Raw genomic sequence first — 21,146 nt, forward strand, 5'->3', positions numbered from 1 at the left:
AAAGTGGTAGAATAGCATTGAGCCACACACAGTTTATTACCCTTAATCATGATAAAACCACTATCCTCTCAGCTCTTCTGTAAAATCCTTTCTCTGTCATTAAAATACAAACACCAAAAAAATCAATGGTCTAGAAACATTAGGGAGACATATGTTTGGTGAAATTCTATGAGCCCTTTCAATGATGAGCGGAGGGTTTCATCCCATATCCTCTCTCAACATACAGGCAATAAAAGGATCAGGATCACCTCCAGACACACCCCAGTCAGTCTCACATTATTTTTCCTGGCTCTATTCCCCATAGCATCGACTTTATTCTCGAGACATGATACAGAGATTACAAGTGTTTTACGTCCACTGACTGCACCTTTAATATCTGCGATAATGCAGAGACTTGTCTCTGATGAAGAGCTAGCTGCTCCTCGATATTAGGTAACTTATGAAAAGTGGAAACATTGTTACTCAGCTGCACATCCTGAAAAATAGCCTGCACCATTGCCATCAGGGCTTCCATGATTAGAGAATTTAGATCCTCAATGGGTGTGGAGACAGAATCTGCCATATTGCCAGCACTTCAACTTTAAGGACCTTACAGCATGATCAGGAATCAGGACAAAAATATGACAACAGGCCTTATCAAAACAGAAACTGGCTCCTTGACAGTGAAATGGATTTCTTAAGGATACCAGCACTGTTATAAAGCTTAACCATATGAAATAAGGAAACTTAGAAGAATGCATTCAACCCGCTAAGGTAAGACAGACAAACTGAAGTAACCTGCAAGCCATTGCACATCCCCAGTCCACTGTTTTCTTATATGAATTTCACAAGGCATGCGTGCAAGCTCTGTGCCATCAATGATCAGTGTAACAGTATAATCAGTACAATAAAACCCATCATTTACACATACAAGATCTTAAACAGTATTGTGCTGTTTGAGGTAATTTGTTTAAAATGGTTTTATACATTAACTTCCAAGAGTTTTAACAAAGTGTCTTATTGATGTCATCGATGGCCACACAATCTGAAAGATATTAAGATCATTGAAACAAGTATCTAATTCTTACAATATCTTCTGTCTTTCATTCGTAAGCATATTAAGAGACTTATCAAAGGAGATCACATTCCATGTTTCTTTTTCAGTAACTATACATACACCCACTATTTCATTGTCAAATAAATTGAAACATTACAAGAGGAACTGTAATCCTTGACAAAGTGAAACACCCTCCACTGTTCCTGTTTTTCTACATTCATGGTACCTCAGAAATCCAAGAGCTTGAAGTGAAGTATATTTGTTTAAAAGCCATTTCTCCGATATAAAGACCAGATTATATTGATCAGTATTAATGCTTGCCTCAAACTCTTCTGTCTTATAATTAAGGCTGCAAGTGCTGGCTAGTAAACATTTGAATGTCTGCCTTGTTTTACTTATGTTATTATCCCTTCTTTGGTTGTTGTAAAAAAAAAAAAAAAACATACCTTTTCATGCAGGGTAAGAGCCTAATTTACTGTCCACTATAATAACACAACTGCAAGTCATTGATTACAAAATAAGAGTTTATAGGCAAAGCCTTCCCACATGTACATCACAGTAATGGTCTTGCTAAAATATTGTTCATGAATTTTACTTGTGAAACTATTTGCTATCCTTTCCAGTGCAGGCTCAAATCTTGATGAAGGCAAAATATCAGAAAAGACAACTGTAACATCTTTTACAGTGCTGGCCAGGAGAAGAATGTTCACAGATGATATTGTTTGTTGAAGTGGAGTTCTCCTAACCTCGATCGTGCCACATATGCTGATGGCCAAATCTCAGTACTGAGTGCTCCTAAATATATTCTGAAGGGTATCTAACATGTCTTACATTTTACAGACTGGTAAGGTAGACATTGTGATATATCACAGATTAATTCTTAGTAATAAATCCTTACCACATCTTAGAATGACTAAAAGCAGACTCTGTTGAGCATTTTAGTTAACAGATTGCCGTCTAAGTGCAGTATACTGACCGTGGGGTAGGAAAGGTTTAATTCACTGTTACAAATATTCTCATCGAATTCTCCATTTCTTTCATCGTTCACTCCTTGCTCTTTACACGGCTGACTTCTTACAGCCCTTTTTATTTTATTTTTTTATTTTTTTTTTTATATTGCTTATACTCAGTGTCCACTTCAACTATTTCTGATAAACTCCTTTTGTATGAATTGTTTGGATTTGATGAAGCAGTGTACATTAGGTCGCCACCAATTGCTGGGAAATTTGAGATTTCATTCAGATTTAATAAGTGCTTTCATGATGCCTCGCATGCCACTTTGTGTACTAAATATTGGCGACTGGTGATCAGTGGATGAATGTTTTCAGCATGTGGTTGTATTGTGGGTGGGGGTAGAGTTGTATTGGTTAGTGCCTGTCAAGTGTTTTTGTTAACATTATAAGAAAGTTGCCCATATTTTAAAAATGTCAATTGTCCTAAAAGATGTAGAGCAAAAGAACTTGGAATGTGGATTTGAGTTGCAAATTTCAAACTGGATTTTCAGAATTAAGTGAAATTGTTTTGTTTGTGTATAGTTATTCGATCTCCCTAGTACCAAGTAGTTTTGACAAGTATTCTCTGTATCTTGTATTAAATGCACATTACCTGTAAAAAGAAGGCATTGCCTACAGTGAGTACTAACTTTAAAAGAACAACTAGATTCCCATCAGCATTATTTTGTGCAGTGAACTGGCATCTTAAACATCTCTGCAGATTTGTATTAATTCTTTTAGTGATCAACACTTAGTAAGTTACAACATGAGTAACTTTTTAAAAAGCCCCTGACTAGTAAATCTTCCAAACAATAAAAATCCATCAGTTCCAGTATATCACCAAGGGAAGCTGTAGTTTCACTCTAAATACCAAAATAGCAGTAATGGTACCATGCTGAGAAAGATATTAAAATGAAGATAGCAACATCTCTACTTAAGTTTGAAAAACTTGACATTATACCAGTGCTCCAGCCCCTCCCACCAAGCACATGGATCAATCAAAGATGTAGAAAGAGTGCCTGTAGTTCATTAACAACTGTGTAGGCTTCGCACGATTTAAGCACGTTAGTGTGAGTTCATTAACAGCTGTGTAGGCTTCGCACGATTTAAGCACGTTAGTGTGAGTTTATTAACAGCTGTGTAGGCTTCGCACGATTTAAGCACATTAGTGTGATGAACAGCAGCACTAACTGGATATGCACGCTGCTCATTGCACCTACACATTTCCAAACACTTTTTTGTGGTCAGCAATATTGTCTGTGGCATGGAAAGGTGCTTGCAAGCATGAGCTCAGAATGTATACAAAATGGCTTTCCTATAGGCATATCTAATATACGAGCATGTGCTGTAATCCAGAAATACTAAGGGCAAGTGCAGTGAAAGAATTCTGAGAGAGAGGAAGTTACAGAATTCCTAAAAAAGCTCAACATCTTTTGAGGAAAATGCAACAAGACAGCAGCAAAGAAAATCACCAACAATCAGAGCGAGGAAGAGCTCAGCCTCAACCCTGCTGATTTTAGAAGGACCCTTCGAAGAGATAACCCCAGGAACACAGCTGGACCTGATAACATTCTTGGAAGAGTGCTCAGAGACTGTGCGGATCAACTAGCAAATGTACTCACAGACATCTTCAACAACTCACTGAGTCAAGCCATTGTGCCCGAATGTTTCAAGTACACAAACATTATACCACTACCAAAGAAGTCGCTACCTGCTAGCTGAAATGACTGTCGTCCTGTAGCTCTCAACTCCACTGTGATGAAATGCTTTGAGAGACTGGACAAAGATGTAATAACATCCAAACTACCTGCAGACTTTGATCCGCTCCGCAGGAGATACTATTTCTTTGGCACTCCATTTATCCCTGGACCACCCGGAGAACAAGAATAGCTATGTGAGTCTACTTTCTATCGATTTCAGTTCAGTTTTCAATACAGTTGTTCCCCAAAATCTGATCAGAAATCTGGTTCAACTGGGCATCAGCACTCCACTATGCAACTGAATTCTGGACTTTGTTATAGATAGACCCCAGAAAGTGTGCCTAGGCAAGAAAACATCAGAGAACATCACCCTGAACACTGGAGTCCCACAGGGATATGTCCCAAGCCCCATTCTTTTCACCATACTAACCCATGACTGTACTGCCAAACACAGCTCAAACCATATCATCAAATTTGCAGTTGATATGACAGCTGTGGGCTTCATCAGGAATGATGACGAGACAGCCTCCAGAGAGGAGGTGAAGCATCATTAGGAATGAAGACAAGACAGCCTACAGAGAGGAGGTGAATCATCATCAGGAATGATGGGGAGACAGCCTACAGAGAGGAGGTGAATCATCATTAGGAATGAAGACAAGACCGCTTACAGAGAGGAGGTGAATCATCATCAGAAATGATGGTGAGACAGCCTACAGAGAGGAGGTGAATCTGTTCATAAATTGGTGGTGTAGCAGTAATCTTGCACTAAATGTAAACAAGACCAAAGAAATAATTGTGAACTACAGGAAGAGCAACAGAGAGCACTCTCCACTCGTAATCAATGAAAAACAGTTGAGAGAGTAATAAGCAGAAAATTTCTGCGGGTGCACATTGCAGAAGATTTGACATGGTCAGCCAACACAAATGCCATCATTAAGAAGGCGCACCAACAACTTCTCTTCTTGCAAAGGTTAAAGAGAGCAAACATACCATCAATAACTCTTACAACCTTCTAAAGTGGCACCATCGGACGTATACTGACAAACAGCTTTACAGCAGGTATGGAAGCTGCTCTGCTTCTGAGCACCAGTCCCTCCACAGGGTAGTGAAAGTGGCTGACAGGATTATCAGGAACTCCCTCCCATCCATACAAGACCTGAACATGTCCAGATGTCTCAGCAGGGCAAGGAAAATAACTAGGGATAGCTTACAAGCTGTTCTCACATTTTACATTAGGAACGTGCTTTTGAAGCATACGCTGTAAAACCACAAGATTTAGAAACAGCTTCTTTCAACTAGCCATCAGGTTACTGAACTCTAAGAACAGTATCATTCACACTGGACATTAAGGCAGTAATCCAGCAATACTGAAAAGTCTCAATAGTGAAATATGTAACCAAGGTCTTACCTGCAGACAGACTACAAAGTCAGCACTAATCAAACCTTACTGTCTTACTATGCAATATAAATGTAGGCCTTAAATCACTTTCTTATGTGTAATTTTCCAGTGAAAATAAGCTAATAACCTAGTAATGAGTGACAATCTGCTAAATCAGTGCGATAATGGAAGTTTTTATTATTGTTGTGTTTGTCGTCTGTGTCTATAGAATTGTGTATTATTGTTATGTTAAATGTAGTCTATGTATTGTATGCACATTGAGTTTGAAGAAACGTAATTTCACTGGGTTCGCACTTGTGTGAATCGAAGTGACAATAACGTTTACTTTGACTTTTCACTTTTTTTAAATGGGGGAATTATAAACTAATAACATTTGTTGTACTGCAGAATTAAGATGGGAGGGAAAATGGGGAAAATGTAGTCCAATACTGCAGGCAAATGTGCTGAAGTGGCAAAGAAAGATTTCTAACATAAATCCTGCCATATCGATGCAATAATAACTAATCACAATGACAATACTTAACTTATGCATATAAATAAAAATAGACATGCTAACAAAAGATGTGAGAGGGACATGCAGCTATACTATCACACAGGGGAGTTAATGTTACTCAAATGTTGAGTTGAGATAACAGTTATTAAGGACAAAAGATACTTTATGGGATGAATGCATAGACTGCAACTACTGCATATAACATGCATATTCAGGGAATGTATGTATATAAGTTGGCACCACAGTTGTATTCTCCACTCCAGCATCTATACACAAGAACAAGTGAACCTTAGAGCTGCTGTGTCATGCACATCAGAAAGGGACATTGACACCCTATAGGGGGAAGTGTTGTACAGACCAAAAGCTTTGGGCATCTACTGTGGTGCGCAGTATCCTCAAGATAGGAGAACATGGATCACCGACCGCATGCCATGGCAGGGCTAGCCACTTGGTATAACATATGGCTCTAGGTGATTTGTTCATGTTGACTAATGTCACCAAAATGGGCATGGGTACTTACCGGTGATAAGTGAGTTGAGGACCCGCCCTACTCTAACCTACACCAGGGACCCTTGCTAATGGTGGGAGGACTATATGTACCCCTGTTGTCCATTGTGTGCCCACCATATAAAAAAAACAAAACAAAAAAAACAGCAGGCCTGGGTCAATAAGCTATTGGCTGGCTGGTGTCTAGTTGCCGTTACCTGGGATAACTGTGTTGAGAAAAAGCTGGACGTAAAACCAACCAACCTGCCAAACATGAACTGAGAATTGCTATGATTAAGGTAGGTTCACTGACAGGATGTAGCTTGGAAGTGGATGACATGATACGGAGGAGGCCGGACATCCTATGTATCCAAGAGACAACATGGAAGAGCAGTGCAGCAAAGCCACTTAGCTTGGGATCCAGACTCTACTAATCAGGAGGGTACAGGCTAGAAATGGTGTGGGAATTGTGGTGAGAGAAAGGCATCAGAAGGCAGTGAGGGATGTCATCAGAATTAGTGACAGACTCATTGCAATCCGACTCCAATGTAATGATAGGGCAGTATTCATAATCTCAGCCTATGGCCCACAGCAGTGTTGTGATAGTGAGGAAAAGAGTGCATTCAGGCAGCAGTTGCCTGGGTTCACATGAGTAAGGCAACAGGAATAAAGAAGGAGAAGCCATTCTAGACTTCTCTCTGGCAAATGGATTGATAGTAACCAACACGTGGTTCAAAAAGAGAGACAGTCACAAGATCGCATACAAGAGTAGCCAACATGCAACTCAGGCAGACTTTCTCCTAGTAAGGAAAAGGCACTGGGGTAGAATCCATGATATGAAAGTCATCCCCAGTGAAGCAGTCTGTGTCAGCTCACAGCATAACCACTAGTTGCCACAATCAGCTGCAAGCAATGGTCAGTGAAGGTTTTATGGTAAACAGAGACCGGGCTGAAGATCTGGAAGTTGTCTGGAGAGAAAGTACAACAGTTCAAGGAATTTCACAGGATTCGCACCCCAAGAAGAGGAGGAAATAGGTGGAGATAAACAAGAATGGCAGCAATTAAAAACAGCTTGTGTTAGGACTGCAGAAAAGATATGTGGCCGAACCAGTATGGAATAAGGTACATAAGGAAAGCTGTTGGTGGAATGCAGAAGTCCAGGAAGTCATCAAAAGAAAGAAGGATTGCAGGAAGAAATGGGAGACTGAAAAGACTGACCAGGCTAGGAAGGACTACTGGTTGGCTGACAAGCTAAGAAAGAAGTTGCAATAGCAAAGAATAGGGTATCAGAGGCGCTGTTCCAACTTCTGTAAAGTGACTCAGTAGGTGGCACAAAGAAACTACATCAAGTTGCAAGGCAAACACAGAAAGGTAAAGAAGATAGTCAGACACCCTTCATAAGGGATGCCAGCAACAACCTGCTCACCAGTCCACAGAATATCAAAGGCAGATGGAAGGGGTATTTCTAGCAGCTTCTGAATGAAGAAAACCCCACAGAAGCTGTACTGCCCCAGAAACAGCCTACGATGAGAGAAGAAGAGGAGCCCACCATAGAAGAAGTAAGAACAGCACTAAGGAAAATGAAGTCAGCGAAAGTAGCAGGCTCACATGAGGTCACAGCAGATATGATAAAGATGCCGGGTGAGATGGGGAGAAATGGCTCCTGAAGGTACTCATAGCAGTGTGGAGAGAGGCGTATCCCAGATGACTGGAGAATAAGCATACTCGTGCCAGTGTACAAGAACAAAGGGGACATCCACAACTGTGGGCAATACAGAGGCATCAAACTCCTATCACATTGCATGAAAGTTCTGTAGAGAGTGATTGATAAACAGATATGCAGAGTATTAGAATGTAGGATGGGAGATGAGCAGTTTGGATTCTGATCAGGATGCAGCACAATCAACCTGATGTTTGCAGTGAGGCAGATACTTGAGAAGAAGCTACAGATGAGGAGAGTCTAGCTGGGGATTCCTAGACTTGGAGAAAGCATATGACAAGGTCCCAAGAAAGCTGATCTGGGCAGTACTGTGATGGATTGAAGTCCCAGAAGCAATGGTAGAATTAGTGCAGGCTATGTACAAGGATCCATTGACTCAAATACAAACAGTGTTTGGCCTCACAGAAGAGCTCTTGATCGCACTGCTGTTCATACTGGTGATGGACTACATTAGCAAACAGGTCAGATGGATCAGATCAACAAAGTTGCTGTATGTAGAAATGTGGCATTACAGGCAGACTGATTAGAATTTCAGCAAAGGATAGGAGAATAGAATGCAAAACTGAAGGCACATGGGATGAAACTAAGCACATATAAAACAATAGTAATGGCAGCAAATTGGGGAATCATAAGAAGATGAGAATATAGATAGAACAGAAAATAGTGGAACTGTTAAACAGCTTCAAGTATCAGGGAGGGGTGGTTGCGGGGAAGGGAAGTTTGAATGAAGAGGTCAAAGTCAGAATCAGAGGGGCTGCAGCCGACTACTATAGAGTGTCAAGTGTAGTCTATGACAGAAGAATGCCAAAGAAGCTGAAAAGTAAGGTGTACAAGACAGTGGTGTGACCAGTACTACTGTGTGGTACACAAACCTGGGCAGTAAAGGCAGAACAGTTGAAGAAGCTAGAGGTGATGGAAATGAAGTGTCTGAGAATGGTGGTAGGATGCACACTGTGGGACAGATGAAGAAATGAGGACATCAGAGCAGAAGCAAAAGTATCTCCAAGTGCAGAAAAGGTCAAATAGAACAGATTACGGTGGTTTGGACATGTGCAGAAAAGTACAAGACAATCTGATGAAGATTTGTGACAGAAAGAATGTAAGAAGTGAGGATGTCCAGCAAAGAGATGGATCGAGTGTGTGGAAGAAGATCTGCAACAGTCAGCCATGAATATTGAAGAAGGCAAGAGTGGGGCACTGCATCAAAAGAGTTGATGACATTTAACACTATACCCCAACCCATTGTAGAAAAAAAATGGGAAAAGGGGCTGATGATGATGATGTTATTGACACCCATAGGGAAGGGGTTTATTCCCTATAAAAATGTAATAGACAAGCATGTGTTATATAGATATTACATGATAATGTAACACTCAACATACATAACTGAAAATTACAACAGACTGGATGACATTTCATAATTTCAAGTTTTCCATTGGCAAATGGCACACACCTCATGCATCATTATACTGGGCATGCTCAAAATGAATTACAGGGAATAGTAATATGCAATTCAACAGCACCAACACACAAGAAAGTGTCAAAACAGAGGACCAGTTACACTTTCTGAAGATCTGCCAGCATGCCATACAGTAAGAAACATTATATGTATGTCCTCAACTCCCATAAAGCTTCATAGTGTGATGACAATAATTGCAGTAATAAAACCAGAGCTGGATGTAAATATGCAATACAGAGCATAATTATTGTGGAAATAAGTAATACCCGTTGGCAAAAAATGACATAATAAATGGTTGTATCATGCCATTTTTTAACTCATGACAAGATAGACAGAGAGATTCATATCAATCATGGACACCACAGAAAAACGAATATAGGTTATGTTATGAAGAACACCCTTGAAGGGCTTACAGTACTTTCTTATCATAAGGGGTATGGATGCCCTACTTTGTAGGACAGGGCCTGAAAGAGTGCCCTCTGTCTGTGCCATTGCTATTGTCTGTGTGTAAGTCACTGCTGAGTGGCAGACAGATGTTACCAGATTCAAACCTTTGCTATGATTCTAGCCTCTCTACAGAAAACTGTATTTATTGCATGTGCCACAGCAAATAGCAATGGAGGCTGTCACAAATAACTGAAATCAATGTGTGTAGTAAGAAAGGAGTTATGAATATAATTTGAGCAATCTGATTTAGTCAGATTACTGAAAAGGAGCAACACATTACTGCCCTCTCAGCAGTTGGTGTTTCCATCATGTAGTACACACCCTGTTCCAGAATTGAACCACAATTTATCTGTGCAGGTATGCTATACAAGCCAGTACTCAATGCATGCATGTGCCACATGAGCACTCACTGCATGACATGCTCCTAATAATCATTTCACTGCCATGCAATCACAAAGTGTGATTATATATTATTATCCAGCATAAAATGGATACAAATAGCTATATACAATGTTTTTGTGTGTACAGTCAGTACATTCGTGCAATTTTGCCCTTTTTAGGAATTGAACAGTGAGCTATACAAGTCTACCAGTTAGTAAAATGTGGATGAACCACAAGCACCACACTGGAAGTCTTAACAGAAGTGTGACACTACAATTATGTTACGTCATTACAGCATATGATTGTGTCACAAACAATAGGGAAGGGGGAGGCCTCTCCCTCTGTAAATGTACACATTGTAACTGATGGGAAGGCCTCTCTCTGTAAATGGATGCATTGTAATTTATGGGGAGGGCTCTCCCACTGTAAATGTATACATTGTAACTGAAGGGGGTGGTTTCTCCCTCTGTAAATGGACACATTGTAACTGTGGTGGATGCCATTCATACATTATAGTACAAGGCCACACAATATTAACAGTCACTGACTTTGGATGGGCATTTGATTACAGAAAATACATGATATTGTAGTGAATGAATGCATCGCAGCAGAAGTTTCACTGTAATTATGAGATATGTCATTATGTGAAAGCATTACATCATGTTATTGCTACAAGGGATATGTGTGCCTGTAGTTGCTGAACTAAGACAAGAACATGTAGAATATTGTCTGGCAAACACTAACTGTGCATGTCATGTAAGGAAAATGTAATCACATGTCATCCTTACTTTAAATAAAAGAATTGCTATGTGAGAAATGATCATACATTTTGTAAGAGGAATCACCATCATTACATGTACACAGGAGATGTGTTTAATAGTATTAATGACATTTATACACGATAAGATGGAAACAATTTAGTCTGACCGGTAATTGCTGGGTTTAAGCTAGCTACCTATGATCCCAAGCTACAGATTAGTGCCTGAATTCCAAGAGCCACATGGCATGTTGCTGAACAACTGTGACAGTGCACAGTTAAATGCATGACATCACCATTGTTTATTAGCTGGATATTTATGCTGTACAACTGCACATCATATATGTATTTGAAGAATAGCATCAACAATATGAAGGTGAAAGACACACTTACAGCTAGACTCAAAGCTCCTGCCTATGAAGGTACACAATCTAAAAACCTCAGTGTCAAAGTCATGAACCACAGAAGTCATACTACAGCTGTGAAATACTGCAGTTATGTAAGCATTATGTCATCATTGTGTTGCTAAAAATGTATTTTCCCTGGAATGCTAGAATTAGTTAATCTAACACTGAGTCAGTGTAAATACATCTTATAAGTGAAAGTGTACACAACAGTGGTTGCAAATGTACCAGCAGTATATGACAGTAATCACAGTGACACTGTTTAAGCAAGGATCCTGCCTATCTAGTTATACAATCTATAAAGCACATTATGAGCAGCCAGTGTCATAGGGGAATTCTGAGTACAAGTAAGGCATGCAGCATCTATGAAATGGTGACATCTCAGTGTATTGTCAATGGGATGTGTGCAGTAAACTTACTTGTACAGCCTTCTGGGGTTGTAAATGTTGTACTGCAAATGTGTATAAACCAGTCAAATTCATTTACAATTACACACACAGTCTTAGAAAGTAATCAGTATTGTATTCAAACTTCCTGCCTATCTAGTTACACATTCTAGAGTACAGGGTAAGAAATGCAAAAGCCACAGGAAGTATGACTTTAAAAGTGTGAGAGTTTACTTTAGAAAGAATGACCTCATCAGTGTGCTGCAGGGAAGATGTGAAAAGAAGGATAAGGGTGTGATGGAGTCATCTAGCAATTTAAAATGTTTCTCTATAGTGGAGGCTGATTAAGCTCAGCTGTGTTGGAGGACATGCTCACATCACTCTGTACACCCCCATCACACTCACAAGATATTGAGAATCAAACCTTCTACCTATTACACAATCTAGGGAGGACAGTATTAGTCACAAGCATCAGACCTTCTACCTATTACACAATCTAGGGAGGACAGTGTTAGTCACAAGCATCAGACCTTCTACCTATTACACAATCTAGGGAGGACAGTGTTAGTCACAAGCATCAGACCTTCTACCTATTACACAACCTAGGGAGGACAGTGTCAGTCACAAGCATCAGACCTTCTACCTATTACACAATCTAGGGAGGACAGTGTCAGTCACAAGCATCAGACCTTCTACCCATTACACAATCTAGGGAGGACAGTGTCAGTCACAAGCATCAGACCTTCTACCCATTACACAATCTAGGGAGGACAGTGTCAGTCACAAGCATCAGACCTTCTACCCATTACACAATCTAGGGAGGACAGTGTCAGTCACAAGCATCAGACCTTCTACCCATTACACAATCTAGGGAGGACAGTGTCAGTCACAAGCATCAGACCTTCTACCCATTACACAATCTAGGAGGACAGTGTCAGTCACAAGCATCAGACCTTCTACCCATTACACAATCTAGGGAGGACAGTGTCAGTCACAAGCATCAGACCTTCTACCCATTACACAATCTAGGGAGGACAGTGTCAGTCACAAGCATCAGACCTTCTACCCATTACACAATCTAGGGAGGACAGTGTCAGTCACAAGCATCAGACCTTCTACCCATTACACAATCTAGGGAGGACAGTGTCAGTCACAAGCATCAGACCTTCTACCCATTACACAATCTAGGGAGGACAGTGTCAGTCACAAGCATCAGACCTTCTACCCATTACACAACCTAGGGAGGACAGTGTCAGTCACAAGCATCAGACCTTCTACCCATTACACAACCTAGGGAGGACAGTGTCAGTCACAAGCATCAGACCTTCTACCCATTACACAACCTAGGGAGGACAGTGTCAGTCACAAGCATCAGACCTTCTACCCATTACACAACCTAGGGAGGACAGTGTCAGTCACAAGCATCAGACCTTCTACCCATTACACAACCTAGGGAGGACAGTGTCAGTCACAAGCATCAGACCTTCTACCCATTACACAACCTAGGGAGGACAGTGTCAGTCACAAGCATCAGACCTTCTACCCATTACACAACCTAGGGAGGACAGTGTCAGTCACAAGCATCAGACCTTCTACCCATTACACAACCTAGGGAGGACAGTGTCAGTCACAAGCATCAGACCTTCTACCCATTACACAACCTAGGGAGGACAGTGTCAGTCACAAGCATCAGACCTTCTACCCATTACACAACCTAGGGAGGACAGTGTCAGTCACAAGCATCAGACCTTCTACCCATTACACAACCTAGGGAGGACAGTGTCAGTCACAAGCATCAGACCTTCTACCCATTACACAACCTAGGGAGGACAGTGTCAGTCACAAGCATCATCGGATAAGTTTGACTCCTAAGGGATGACAGTGCACTTTTTATATGCTGACCTCATTACTGTGTTGCAGACAAGATATTTATGTTAAAAGCAGGATAAGAGACCTGTGTGCAAAGTTAAATGCATTCTCCGCAGGGGAAGTGGATACAACACCAAGCATTACACACGCACACACCCACCCAAGTTGTCCACATTCACGATGAACATCGAACCTCTACCTATCTAGTTACACAACTCAGAGAGCCCAGTATTAGTTGCAAGCACCACAGGAGAAGTATGACTCTTAAGGGAGGAGAGTGCATGTTTAACAGGCTGATCACATCAGTGTGTTTCACAGAGATGTTTTTGTGAAAAGTGGGATAAGGGAGCTGTGCAAAGTTAAACAAATTCTCACTATGCATTACACACATAGACTTACGTTTTCCCACATTAAACATTGAACCACCTACCCATCTAGTTATACAGTCTAAAGAGCAGAGTATCAGTCACAATTGCCACATGAGAAGTCTGGCTTTTAAGGTGACCTGGATGACCTCATCATTGTTTTGCAGAAAGGATGCTTCTGTTAAAATTGTGATAAGGGACTGTGTGCAAAGTTAAATGTATTCTCCTCGGGGGAAGTAGTTACAGAACCAAGCATTACACACACAAGTTTTCCACCTTGAGTACTGAACCTACTACCTATCTAGCTACATAATCTAAGGATCACAGTATTAGTTTGCCAGGACCACAGAAGAAGTCTGATTCTTAAGGGGAGAGTGTGAACTTTTGATAGGCTGACCTGAGTTGCAGAGAACATGTTTCCATTAAAAGTGGAATAAGTGAGCTGTGTGTAAAGCAATGTGCATTCTCCTCACTGAAGTGGATACAGCACCAAGCATTACATGCACACACAAATTTCCTGCATTGAGCATCAAGTCCCCTGCCTAGTGAATTATAGAATATAGAGAACACCACATTATTCACAAGCACTACAGGCAAAGTCTAAATGTAATGATGTAAAATAAGCACAGATGTATTGTTTAAAATCCACTGTTTGAAACAGATGTTACTGTGCATCACAGGTTTTGGGACAAATGCACGTGTGTGCACAGGACAATGTAACATCATTGTGATTGCCCTACGTAATGACATAGTTCTTATCTAAGATTTAGATACTAGACTTCATGTACACTGTGTTACTGCAAGGGACACGTACCTGTTTCACATCATGGGAGGCCAAAGAAAGTCACAGTAGTAAACCAGTGGATTATCAATCAAACTTTCCTATAACTTTATTCTGGGATGACTGCACACTTGTCTTCTCTCATGAGTGTACAATGTGCATTGACATGAGAAACAGACACTTCCTACATAGGACAGTGCACTGCAGAATAACAGTGATGGATTATGCATGAATAGGTTAATTAAAATTGAAACACTATTGCAAGTGTAACAATAGGTGAGCAGACATACATTAACTAAAATCAAGATAATGTCTCAAAAAACCTAAACAAATAATTATTTGTTGTGCTTTGTTATTTTATTGTCTGCTGGAAGAACAGCACTGCCAAGCTCAGTTGCATTGCTGATGATGAAGTATTAGGGCAGGCATAATCATATCTTGAATCTTTGAATTAGCAGAGCCTATGATGCTTTTTGCACAAAGAAGCATTATATGCATACAACCATATCTGAATCTGCCTGAAATACAACATTGCATTATACGCATGTAACCATATGTGAAACTGCCTGAAATACAAAGACATATTTTATGCATTCAGCTATGTGTGAAGCTGCCTGAAATACAAAGAAGCATTATATGCATGCAACCATATGTGAAGCTGCCTGAAATACAAAGATGCACTATATGCATGCAACCATATGTGAACCTGCTTGAAATACAAAGACGCATTGTATGCATGCAACCATATGTGAACATGCCTGAAATACAAAGAAGCATTTTATATATATATATATATATATATATATATATATATATATATACAACCATATGTGAACCTGGCATTATTTGCATGCAGCCATTTGTGAACCTGCCTGAAATAAAAACAGATCTGCATTATGGTCATGTGTAATGATTTACATATTTGTCATGACAGTTGCATTTAGTTAATTCTTATACAAATCCTATAAGTGTAATTATGAAACCCATGAGGGGCCAAATGTGTTATTGCTGATGGAAACATGGCTTCTGGAAACATTTTGTAATCAAAGCAGTTTATTGGATGACACAGAATTGGTGTGAAGAGTAGGACAGTTGTTGGCAGGAATACGCAACACAGACATATTAGTGCATATTTCATTTCTGCATATAATTGCGTTGCATTACTGTTTGCTTTATCAGCATAATTATTCAGGCAAGTTGTGTACAATATAAGCTTTACAACAGTGAGTGACTTTATAAGTCAAGCAGCAGGATAACAGTGTGTTAAGGCAAGTTGTAGCCAGCATTTACAAAGACAGGAGCCAAGCAAAATATTCAAAAATATTTTTGCATCCATTGGATTTGATCCTTTAAAGCACTCCAAGGAAAGAAAAAAAAAAACATGAGTGTTTTCTAAAAACATCACATGGGAGGTTTTACTTCAGAAAGTTCACCTGTCACAGCAGGTTGTAGAAAATGAGAAGGTATCCATTCATCTTCGTTACTCAACTGGCAGCTGTAATCTGTACATTCAACTTTTCAACATGTTGGGAAGGATATTAAAGTATACATAGCCACATTGGCAAAAAAAGAGCACCAGATTAATGCTGTTAAAGGCAAAAACTCAGAAGATTTTGCTATAAATTGTGTGCTTCCATCTAGCTATAGTTGTAGTTGGTGCTCACTATCAGCTGTGGAGGAATAATGACACAGAAGGGAGAAGTACGGTTGCAAGGTTAGAGGAGGCAGAGATAAAGTAGCTGGTGACAGAAACAGGACAATGGTTGTCATAGCAATGTGCCAGCCATTACACCTTGCTAACCCTTGAAAAATCTATCTGCACCTGTGAGCATTATCCCATCACACCACAGAGGAATTTATTACTTCACATCATTAAAATAAGACAGCGGGAGGATGACAGTCTGAGGAAAAAGGGATGGACAAAGAGATACCGACAGATGGAGAGATCTATAGCAATGACACACTTTGTGTGATGTGCAGGAACATCTGTACGGTGTGTTTCTTAGAAACTCATTATTCAGACATCATAATCTGTAGAATAACGCACTCGCTATGGGGAGAAATAAAGGGTAGGACAGCGCAATCAACATGAAGACAGAATCAGGATAAGGTAGGCTTACTAAGTGTCCATTTTGGGGTTGCAAGGTTTTTGCAAATGATATCTTGCTAAACCACAAGGAATGCTGATAAAATGTTGTAAATGAAGAGAAATACAGATGTTTGCAGTTAACTATACAACAGGAATTTGAAATGCCGTTTTTACCTACAGCTATAATCAAGCTCATGAAGCTATTCAAAGACATTAGTGTCTAATGAGGGAAATTATCTCAACATGCTACATAAAACTTGTAGTTCATTGCATCGAGCAGCCTAAGAGCTGTTACAGCAGCGCTTTCACTGTACTGCCATTAATCTGCCTTTGCGCTGTATTCCCATAGCTCAGCTGAGGACATAAAGTGAAGTCTTTCCATGGGTCTTATGTGCATGTAAGTTTTGACCAGATTAAGTATTATATGGAAAGACAATTGATAGGACAGTGCTGAAAATGGGGGTGGAAAGCAGAGGGAAGGACAGCGGGGAAAGAATACTGGAAATTGTATGAAGGTGGTGGAAGGGCACCAAAGCAACCCACTTCTCTACAATGTAATTGTGATATTTTACACGCAGTTTCTCTACTTTGAGGAGCCACTACACCAAATATGGGTGAGAATAACAGGATAATGCTATATGGCATCTAGAATGTCAAGATGGCACACAGGTGACGTGGGAGCTATGTATGACGTATCATTTTTTTTTTTTTTTTTTTTTTTTTTGCAAGACAAGTGCCTATTTGTTTTTATTTATTTATTTTTTTTGGAGGGGGGGCGAGTTGGAAATATGCTTAGGAATGAGAGGGTCAGGTAGGGAGGGTTGGTTAGGAAGTATGTGTATAAACACAACACATACAAGACAGACAGGGATGGTGATGGAGACCATGATTATGGATAGGTAGGGGACATTGGAGATGCACTCATGTCCAGCTTGAGAATAATGTGAATCTATTCCTTACCCTTGGAATTCTCATTAATGTCTCCTTTATTAGCTGACTGGGTCAGTGCTGGATTTGCCATCATCTTTGTAGTCCAACACAAGACCTTTTCAACTCTGCTGATACATGCACCGAGGCTACTCTTCATTATATCCTCCACCAGCACTATCAGCTCCTGACAGGTGACAAAATCACCACCTCCATTTGCACTGCTCCTGGAGGGCATCACTACAACAGCAGCAAGGGCAGAATTAGCTGATGCAGGTTGGACAGGTAGGGCTGGGGTTGTGGAAGCAATGCTGACAGCCTGAGGACCCAAAGTCCTATGTGTCTGTGCTACCATCTGAGAAGGTATTTCAAGCCAAGGCACAGTGGCTGGTCTACCTCTCTGTGCTGTTGGTCATTTTGTTTGCAGCAGCAAGGCATGTAAACAGAAGCATGTTAATAAATTTGAACCACCCCAGAAAAAAAATTGATCCATGACATGACATTATTTTATTTTTTCAAATTTTTTTTTTTGGCAAAGCATAAAATTATAATTTGCTATTGTACACCTTTGCCACATCCATATATGATGTGAAAGTATTAATATGTCATAAAATATAAAAAAAAAAATCTGTCTGCTAGGATATAAGAAAGGGCAACTAAGATTTTTCTGTGATGGGTAAGATATATGAATTCAAAAGTAATAATTGCAGTTACCATAACTGAATTGTTCCTGATGTATTATTGCTGTTAACATTTTAGAAATACATTCTGTAATAAAAGTTAATTTAATCAGAGTTCTCATTGCTTAATGCAAGCAGCAAGAGGTATTGGGAAAAGGTATGTGTCGCTCGTCTAGTCAGGATGTAATAGACAAGTTGTTGTGGGTTCTGTTCAAGCAGCTTTATTATGTACAAGCACATCACAATTGAAGCTTATTAACTTTAACTTAGGTAACTTATATACAACTAACTGCGTTTATTCTCACATGCTCACTCTCTAGCTACACTTTCAAAAGTGGCCCCAAGTATAGCATGTGCCTGCTATTTATATATACACATTCAGTCCTTGATTTGCTTCTTGAAGACACAGCACATACACCCTGTTCTACATCCTCCCTCTTTGAGAAATAGACCATGTAATGCTGAGAATATCAGTTGACATGCAAACAGTACAAATAGTTCTTTGTCATGCAATCATACAGAACTAGGTACATATATACAGCTATGTCCAGGTCGCTGTGTATTTCGCACTAGGTCTGGAAGTACAACCAAATCATGTGACATAAAACTGAAAATCAGACTTATCAACTGGAAATCTCTCTGCTGAATGTTCAACCTTAGGAATATCGGGAACATCCTTAGGAATAGAAGTAGAAGCCAAGACACATTATGGAACATGAACATTGTCTGGATTGCTCCGAGATCTCGAGTGTGTATCACAGGAACAATGCTGTGATAATGATTCTGGTACAGGAAGAAGATGTCTGCGATTTGTCCTGTACTCCATACCCTCAGAATCTGCGAAGTAGGATCTCGGCTCGGTACATATACCTGTTACTTGACCAATCCGGTCGAAACCTTTCGCCGTCTGTATGCTCACTGTCTCTTCTTCTTTCAATGGATGAAGAAATCTGCTCAATTTATCATAACTGGACTTCTGAAAGAATGCTTCCTAAATAATTGGGCTCTAATGGTTCTGTTGTCTTTAGCTTTAGGCCTAAATAAATTGGAACTAATAGGCAGTGCTGTTCTGGTTTACCTGCATAGAAGTTTCTGAGCAGGCGAGTCAAGTAGATCATAACAGGGTATGTTTCTGAGATAAGTAAATTCAAAAAGATATTGGTATTATCACACTTTGACCTTTCAAGTAATTGCCTTGCACTCTGCACTGCATGTTCAGCTAGTCCATTTGACTGTGGATGTTCTGGACTAGTAGTAACGTACAAAGTGCCATTCTCTGGCAAATTCCTGAAACAACTGACTAGTAAATTGAGTACCATTGTCAGAAATAACTGTGAGGACTACCATGGACTGAGAAATGATGTTTCAATTTAGTAATAACTGTAGTGGATATTAGATTAGGTAAACCAATCTCAAACCATTTCAAGTAAGAGTCTACAAATACTAAGTAATGCTGATTGTTCCACTCAAATATGTCCGTGGCTACTGTTGATCAAGGTAGTTCAGGAAGTTTACTTAGCTGAAGTGGTTCTTTTTGCAAATGCAGTTTAGTGCTATTGCATACTGAACAAGAAGGAAGTACTTTACCAAGGTCTTTCACGAGTGAAGGCCAAAATACTAGTTCTCTCACCCTTCTTTTGGTAGATTTGGAACCCATGTGACCAAAATGCAAAATCTGTATACATTTATGTTGTAAAGAAGCAGAAACAATAATTTTAGGACCATTGAAAACAATGCTATCTTCCATGAACATCTTATCTCTGTAAGGAAAATAGGTTTGCACTTCAGATGGTACACTAGATTGTTTTGACGGTCATCCGACATTATTGTTTTGACGGTCATCTGACATTAATGTACTGACTGAGCTTTTGCAAAATTGGATCAGACTTTATGTGATCTCAGCTCATCTAGTCTCGTGGTAGAAAACTTATGCACTGCCATAACGTCAAAGTCAAAATTCTCTACATGAAGCTGCTCTGTTGTATTTCTGGGCAATCTGGATAAGGTATCACCCAGACAAAGAAGTTTGCCTTTTGTATAGACCATTTTGAATCGGTGCTTTTGTAATTTGACCGTCATTCTTTGTAATTTTGCTGGAGCTGAAAGCATAGGCTTCCTTAGGATAGTAACTAGAGGTTGGTGATCTGTTTCAATCTGAATACCTTCACCATAGATATAATCATGAAACTTTGAATAAGCAAGTACTATTGCCAAGAGTTCTTTCTCAATTTTAGCATACTGCATTTCAGTTCGGGTAAGTGTTCTAAATGCATAGGCTACTGGTCTACCTTCCTGAAAAATAACTGTGTCAAGACCTAATTTTGAAGCATCACAGGAAAGAGTGATGGCTTTATTGACATCAAAGTATCTTAATGTAGGTGGGGTGGCAATTTTCTGCTTAAGGTCTTCAAATGCCTTCTGGTGCTGTTCCAACCAAGACCATGTAGCATTTTTGTGCATCGGCTCTCTTAAAGGTGCTGTCAACTCACTGAAGTCTGGTATAAACTTGCCTAAATAGTTGACCATGCCAAGGAAATGCTGTTGAGCTTGAATATTATCTGGTGCTGACATCACAAGAACAGCTGTTTGCTTGGATGGGTCTGGTCTTAAGCTAGTGCTGGTAAATAAATGACCTACATATGTAAATTCAGGTGGTCTGAATTTATACTTCAGTGGATTGAACTTTAATCACTTCACATGCTCCATCTAGAATTCTCTTAAGGTTGCTCTCATGCTTTGCTTCACCATTGCCTCCAACCAATAAATCATCTACTA

This window comes from Protopterus annectens, chromosome 8.part1 (genome assembly GCF_019279795.1).
Source record: "Protopterus annectens isolate FY-2018-M chromosome 8.part1, PAN1.0, whole genome shotgun sequence".
NCBI classification, from domain to species: domain Eukaryota; kingdom Metazoa; phylum Chordata; order Ceratodontiformes; family Protopteridae; genus Protopterus; species Protopterus annectens.